Below are 8,115 nucleotides of genomic sequence, written 5' to 3'. Positions count from 1 at the left end.
GGTGTCTGTGAGTATAACAGAACTCAAGTGGCAGTCAAAACCCCGAGACCGATTGAACCAGGAAGTGGAATTCTGAATTGTGGACTCGACTTCTCATCTTTCCCTATTAATCACACCGTGAGCAATGGTTCAGTGAGCACTTCCTATTGCTTCCACTAGATGTCGCCAGTCTTTTCACAGTGGTTTGAGCCTTATACAGTCGAAACTCAGTGAATGACACGCATTGGAAATTGGTCACAGGGGATGGGCCATCACCATTATGACGCCGGCGGCCCTGTCTACCCCCACCTTTGGAAACGTTTCAAAACACTCTACAACCGTCCCCGTCGAATCTGATTGGCTCTCTTGGTGTTACAGACCCTGAAGATTAATGTTTTACAACGTTTGACATGTTTGAACGAACCTAAATGGGAAAAAAATGTTTTATTTCGAAACGGCTGTGCCGCGCCCGGCAGAGTATTTGGATACAGCATTCAGACGCGCTAACAACAGAAAGCTAATGGAACATAAATTATGGACTTTTTCGACCGAAAATACATCTGTTGTGGACCTGGGATTCCTGGAAGTGCTTTCTGATGAAGACAACTAAAGGTAGGCGATTATTGACAATATTATACAAGATGAGATGTGACATGCGATTGTTCCAAGATGGCGCCGAGCTCGGTTTATTAGCTCATTTTCTGTGTATCGCATCTCCTTTTATCGCAAAGTGTGATTACCCAGTAAAGTTAATTTCAAATCTGGTATGACAGGTGTTCTCAAGAGATATTCATCTATAAATGTTAGATTGACAATATAAATTTAAAAAATCGTTTTCGAATAGTAATTTAGGGAATTGTAGCATTGTTTCCCGGGACGCATTTGAGGGGAAAATAGTCAGTCAACGTTACGCGCCGATGTAAAATGCTGTTTTTATATATAAATATGACCTTTATTGAACAAAAGAATGCATGCATTGTATAACATGATGTCCTAGGTGTGTCATCTGATGAAGTTTGTAAAAGGTTAGTGCTGCATTTAGCTGTTTTTTGGTTATTTGTGATGCAAGTGGTTGGTCGGAAAATGGCTATGTTGCTGCTTTTTACGATGGACTCATCTAACATAATCTAATGATTTGCTTTTCCTGTAAAACCTTTTTGAAATCGGACGACGTGGGTCGATTCAGGAGAGGTGTATCTATAAAAAAAAAAAAAAGTATTAATAAAAAAAAAAAAAATTATGATTTTTTTTTAATGCTAATTAGCGATATGATTTTTCGCTGGATTTTGATCCCGCTAACGGGATCAGACACTGAAGAGGTTTAATCCTCGCAAGGCTGCCAGATGGCATCCCTAGCTGCGTCCTCAGAGCATGCTGGCTGGTGTGTTTACGGACATTTTCAATCAATCCTTATCCCAGTCTGCTGTTCCCACATACTTCAAGGGGGCCACCATTGTTCCTGTTCCCAAGAAAGCTAAGGTAACTGAGCTAAATGACTATCGCCCCGTAGCACTCACTTCCGTCATCATGAAGTGCTTTGAGAGACTAGTCAAGTACCATTTCACCTCCACCCTACCTGACTTCCTAGACCCACTCCAATTTGCTTACCGCCCCAATAGGTCCACAGAAGACACTATCGCAATCAAACTGCACACTGCCCTAACCCATCTGGACATGATAAATACCAATGTAAGAATGCTGTTCATCGACTATAGCTTAGCATTTAACACCATAGTACCCTCCAAACTCGTCATTAAGCTCGAGACCCTGGGTCTCGACCCCACCCTGCGCAACTGGGTCCTGGACTTCCTGAGGGGCCACCCCCAGGTGGTGAGGGTAGGAAACAACATCTCCACCCCACTGATCCTCAACACTGGGGCCCAACAAGGGTGCGTTCTCAGCCCTCTCCTGTACTCCCTGTTCACCCATGCCCTCACCCTCACAAATTTTTGGAGATGCACAATCGAGAGCATCCTGTCGGGCTGTATCACCGCCTGGTATGGCAACTACACCGCCCACAACCGCAGGGCTCTCCAGAGGGTGGTGCAGTCTGCACAACGCATCACCGGGGGAAAACTAGCTGCCCTACAGGGCACCTACAGCACCCGATGTCACAGGAAGGCCAAAAAGATCATCAAGGACATCAACCACCCGAGCCACTGCCTGTTCACCCTGTTACCATCCAGAAGGCGAGGTCAGTTCAGGTGCATCAAAGCTGGGACCGGGAGACTGAAAAACAGCTTCTATCTCAAGGCCATCAGACTGTTAAACAGCCATCACTAACACATAGAGGATACTGCCTACATACAGACTTGAAATAATCATTGGCCACTCTAACAAATGGATCACTAGTCACTTCATTAATGCCACTTTAATAATGATGTTTACATATCTTGCACTACTCATCCCAAATGTATATACTGTATTTTATACCATCTATTGCATCTCGTCTATGCCGGTCGGTCATGACCCATCCACATATTTCTATGTACATATTCTTATTCCTTCCCTTTACTTAGATTTGTGTGTATTAGGTAGTTTTTGTGGAATTGTTAGATTACTTGTTAGATATTTCTGCACTGTCGGAACTAGAAACACAAGCATTTCGCTACACTCGCAATAACATCTGCTAACCATGTGTATGTGACCAATAAAATTCGATTTGATTTGATTCGATGACTGAGCAAAACAGGCAGGAATGGGGGATCTATGACCCCAGATGACGGCCTGTGATTGGCTGACCCCATGGTGTTATCTGGCAACCTGGCCTAGCAACAGAGAAATGAAGTGCCAGTTTATGTCCCCTTAGGCTCAGGCAGGGGTGGGGTGTCTACTTGATGCAGTTAGAAGTTACACAGAATTAGAAGTCCCAAAGTTGTGTCTCTGTGTTCCAGTGCCAGAGAGAGGGTTTTCTACAATTAAATTATAATCAATAAATACATTCTTATTAGAGGATCATGAGGATCATGCCAACATGGGCATGTTTGCAGGAAAGTATTGGCTTATTTCAGGCAAAGTGAGGTCTGCCTTCACCAGATATGTTGCCCACAATGGGCCACACTGGGCAAATGCCTTGGGGGCCAACATGGAGCCGATAATCAAAGGCGAATTGGTCTAATATTGACAACCTACATGGGGCCAATATTTGTTGACGTGCTTGCTGGGTATCCCTCCCATTGATAAACCATAGGGGAAAAAGGTATGCTAGTCAGCTTGGCTCAAACATAGTAAATGTAAATATGTGACACCCAGAAATAGTATGATATGTTATGATTACATAAAAGAGAAGGTTACTTACTGTAAGCCAAAAAACTGAAGGAGGGAGGCTGGTCGAGGTGGATAGGAGGGCACGTAATGCGAACATCTAGCAACCCAAAGGTTGTGTGTTCAAATCACACCACAGACAACTTTGGTATTTTAGCAAATGAGCAACTTTGCAACTACTTACTACTTTTAACTACTTTGCAGCTACTTAGCATGTCATCTAACCCTTCCCGCTAACCATAACCCTAACCTTGAGCCCTAACCCTAACTCCTAACCTTAACCCTAACCCCTTACCCTAACCTTAACCCCTAACCCTAACCCCCAGCTTAGCTAACGTTAACTACCTAACCACCTACAGTAGCTAACGTTAACCAAAACAAAGTGGAATTCGTATGATATGTTATACAGTATATTGCGAATTTGGAACATATCATACTAAATGGATGATGGATACCCATCAAATGAATACATAACATACGAAACATATCATACTGAGTGGAGGGAGACAGATTTACGTTTACTATGTTATGTCTATCCCTAAGTCCAGGTTGCACTAGTAGAAAACGGTGCAAGGCACAGATGCAACATTAGGCTACCTGCTCTCAAATCATTTGGAAAAAATACACATTTTGCTCATTAATCAAATAAACGACATGCCTTTTACTTATCAATGTCAACCCATTTTTTTATATTTATTCATCAAATGTAATTAACCAGTACATTATTAGGTTAACTATTGACCGACATCAAATTTGGAGCTATTTCTGACGAAGTGATTACTTGGTGTGATAAGAATCCCTTCACCACCAAGGAAAGAAATCACAGAGATTCACATACAGCTGCATGGCACATGTGAAAGGCAGCGAGAGTATTACTTAAATCAAGCATGGCTGTGCGGAAAATCCTCTAAGTGCAACTGCCAGGGAGGCAGATGTGGAACCGCACAATATCTGTGAGATGTGAGAGAGCAGGCGTGTGGAGAGAGAGAGAGAACAGATGGAAAATTCCGCGATAATGGAATTATGCTGAGACTCAGATTTTCAATTTAAAATGTGTGCCAAACAAAAAACATTGAATTCAAAGTTTAACAAACCATACAACTCCATGCAAGAGGACTACTTCGAACAATTTACATAGAAAATGTCACAAAAACACATAATATGCAGATGCAAAGTTTGGTAACAGAATTATGGTAAAATCCACCTTTCCAAAAACTCTGTTAACTATCTTCTACACATTAAGATTGAAAGATGTCTTGAGAAAGAATGGGGTGTCAGCTATGACATGACACCTTGAGTTTGAAAAAAATCTATCTTTGGTTATTGAAATACAGTAAGTGAAGTGGATTTACACCCTGTAACAGAATTACGGTAACGGAATTACCTCATGGGTCCCTGATCTGTACCACACAGAAATCATGATGGATATCATTCTCTTCATGGTGATGTATCCTGAATAGGTACACAAAGGTAAACATGTGCAATATCATCCTTTGCATATTTGGATATTATTCTACATACTGGCTATTATTCTAATGAGCTCCGCCCCCAAACAAGGCCAAATTTGGTTGGTCTGGACCGGACCAAATCTGAACCAATCATAGACGTCTATGTTTTACAAGTTTGGACAGTACAGCACATCACAGTAGAGTAGAGTTCAGTGCAGTAGAGTTCTGTTTAGTACAGTAGAGTACAGTAGAGTAGAGTATATTATACTCTACTCTACTCTCATTTAATCTAGTGTACTGTACTGAACTCTACTCTACTGTATTCTACTGAAATCTACTCTACTTCTATTTACTGTACTGTACTCTACTGTGCTTCACTGTACTGGACTGTATTCTACTGTGCTATCCAAACTTGTGAAACATAGACGTCAATGATTGGTTCAGATTTGGTCCGGTCACCAATCATGGACGTCTTTGTTGAGCCAAATCAAGGCGGTCTGGAACGGACCAAAAATCTACATCTGTAGATATTGTACTCAAGGGCGGTCCGGACCAAAGAAACAATATCTGTGTATCTTAAAAGACCAGAGTGGAGTGTCCAAAATTGAACTACTTTCCAACGTCCATGGACGTCCAGTGTCGGTCAGTGCTTTTACTGGTATCAGGAAAAACAGTACAACTAATTGATAGGTCTACCTTGTTACTTCTGTGAACCTTTCATGATCCTCCCTCATGTGAGAGAGAAATAAAAAATATCTTAAAGATATGTGTGGGGGTTTTGGTAACGGAATTACAAGGCACAAGGCATGTTTCTTAAACTTACAGAAGGCAAATCCTTTCTCCAAAACGAAATATAAGTGTTGATATTAGCAAAAATATAAATGCAACATACAACAATTTCAACAATTTTACTGAATTGCAGTTCATATAAGAAAACCAAGCAATTGAAATAAATAAATTAGGCCCCAATCTATGGATTTCACATGACTGGGAATACAGACATGCATCAGTTAGCCACAGATATCTTAAAAAATAAGGTAAGGGTGTGGATCAGAAAACCAGTCAGTATCTGGTGTGACCACCATTTGCCTCATGCAGCGCAACAAGTCTTTCACATAGAGTTGATCAGTCTGTTGATTGTGGCCTGTGAAATGTTGTCCCACTCCTCCTCAATGGCTGTGCAAAGATGCTGGATATTGGCGGGAGCTGCAACACATTGTTGTACATGTCGATCCAGAGCATCCCAAACATGCTTAATGGGTGACATGTCTGGTGAGTAGGAAGGCCATGGAAGAACTGGGACATTTTCAGCTTCCAGGAATTGTGTACAGATCCTTGTGACATGGGGCTGTGCATTATCATGCTGAAACATGAGGTGATGGCAGCGGATGAATGGCATTACAATGGGCCTCAGGATCTCGCCACAGTATCTCTGTGCATTCAAATTGCCATTGATAAAATGTAATTGTGTTCGTTGTCCGTAGCTTGTGCTGCCCATATCATAACCCCACTCTGTTCACAACATTGACATACAAGCTTGCCTACAAAATCTGCTTGGTACAGTTGAAACTGGGATTCATTCGTGAAGAGCACACTTCTCCAGCGTACCAGTGGACATTGAAGGTGAGCATTTGCTCGCTGAAGTCGGTTATGACACTGAACTGCAGTCAGGTCAAGACCCTGGTGAGGACGACGAGCACGCAGATGAGCTTCCCTGAGATGGTATCTGACAGTTTGTGCAGAAATTCTTCTGTTGTGCGAACCCACAGTTTCATCAGCTGTCTGGTTGGCTGGTACTAGACAATCCCGCAGGTTAAGAAGCTGGATGTGGCGGTCCTGGGCTGGCAGTACGTCAGGGATGGACGTACTGCCAAATTCTCTAAAACGACTTTGGAGGCAGCTTATGGTAGAGAAATTAACATCGAATTGTCTGGCAACAGCTCTGGTGGACATTCCTGCAGTCAGCACTCCAATTGCACGCTCCCTCAGAACTTGAGACATCTTGGTATTGTGTTGTGTGACAAAACTGCACACTTTAGAGTGGCCTTTTATTGACCCCAGCACAAGGTGCACCTGTGTAATGATCATGCTGTTTAATCATCTTCTTGATATGCCACACCTGTCAGGTGGATGGATTTATCTTGGCAAAGGAGAAATGCTCACTAACAGGGATGTAAAAAAAATTGTGCACAACATTTGAGAGAAATTCGCTTTTTGTGAGTATGGTTCAGCTCATGAAACATGGGACAAACACTTTACATGTTGCGTTTATATTCTGTTCAGTGTAGTTGGCAGCGGTCTTTACTTCAAAATTATTGTGTTTTATGTATTTCTAACACATTTGAAGACTTTTTGGTAGATGTTCTGTTTGACCAGAAATCAAAGCCATTACTTTTTCATTTTTAAGATGGAAAATGGTAAAAAAAAAGTATACATTAGTTGGTTGACTCATAATCCACCCGTGGGTTTAGGGTCATAAAATGCGTGGCCATGCACACCTCAAACTCAATCATCAAGATTACAGATGACACAACAGTAGGCTTGATTACCAACAATGATGAGACAGCCTACAGGGAGGAGGTGGGTGCACTCGGAGTGTGGTGTCAGGAAAACAACCTCTCACTCAACGTCAACAAAACAAGGGAGATGATCGCGGACTTCAGGAAACAGCAGAGGGAGCACCCCCCTATCCACATCGAAGGGACAGCAGTGGAGAAGGTGGAAAGTTTTAAGTTCCTCGGCGTACACATCACAGACAAACTGAAATGGTCCACCCACACAGACAGTGTGGTGAAGAAGGCACACCAGCACCTCTTCAACCTCAGAAGGCTGAAGAAATTTGGCTTGTCACCCAAAACCCTGATAAACTTTTACAGATGCACAATCGAGAGCATCCTGTCAGGCTGTATCACAGCCTGGAACGCCAACTGCACCGCCCTCAACCGCAAGACTCTCCAGAGGGTGGTGCGGTCTGCACAACGCATCACCGGGGGAAAACTACCTGCCTTCCAGGACACCTACAGCACCCGATGTCACAGGAAGGCCAAAAAGATCATCAAGGACATCAACCATCTGAGCCACTGCCTGTTCACATCGCTACCATCCAGAAGGCGAGGTCAGTACAGGTGCATCAAAGCTGTGACCGAGAGACTGAAAAACAGATTCTATCTGAAGGCCATCAGACTTCTAAACATCAATCACTAACTCAGAGAGGCTGCTGCCTACATTGAGACCCAATCACTGGCCACTTTAATAAATGGATCACTAGTCACTTTATACAATGCACTCTAAATAATGCCACTGTTAATGTTCACATATTTTACATTACTCATATCACATGTATATACTGTATTTTATACCATCTATTGCACCTTGCCTATGCCTCTCGGCCATCGCTCATCCTCATCCACATGTACATATTCTC

Source organism: Salmo salar, chromosome 13, assembly GCF_965601325.2.
Source record: "Salmo salar chromosome 13, fSalSal1, whole genome shotgun sequence".
Classification (NCBI taxonomy): domain Eukaryota; kingdom Metazoa; phylum Chordata; class Actinopteri; order Salmoniformes; family Salmonidae; genus Salmo; species Salmo salar.
This window is presented reverse-complemented; position numbering follows the sequence as displayed.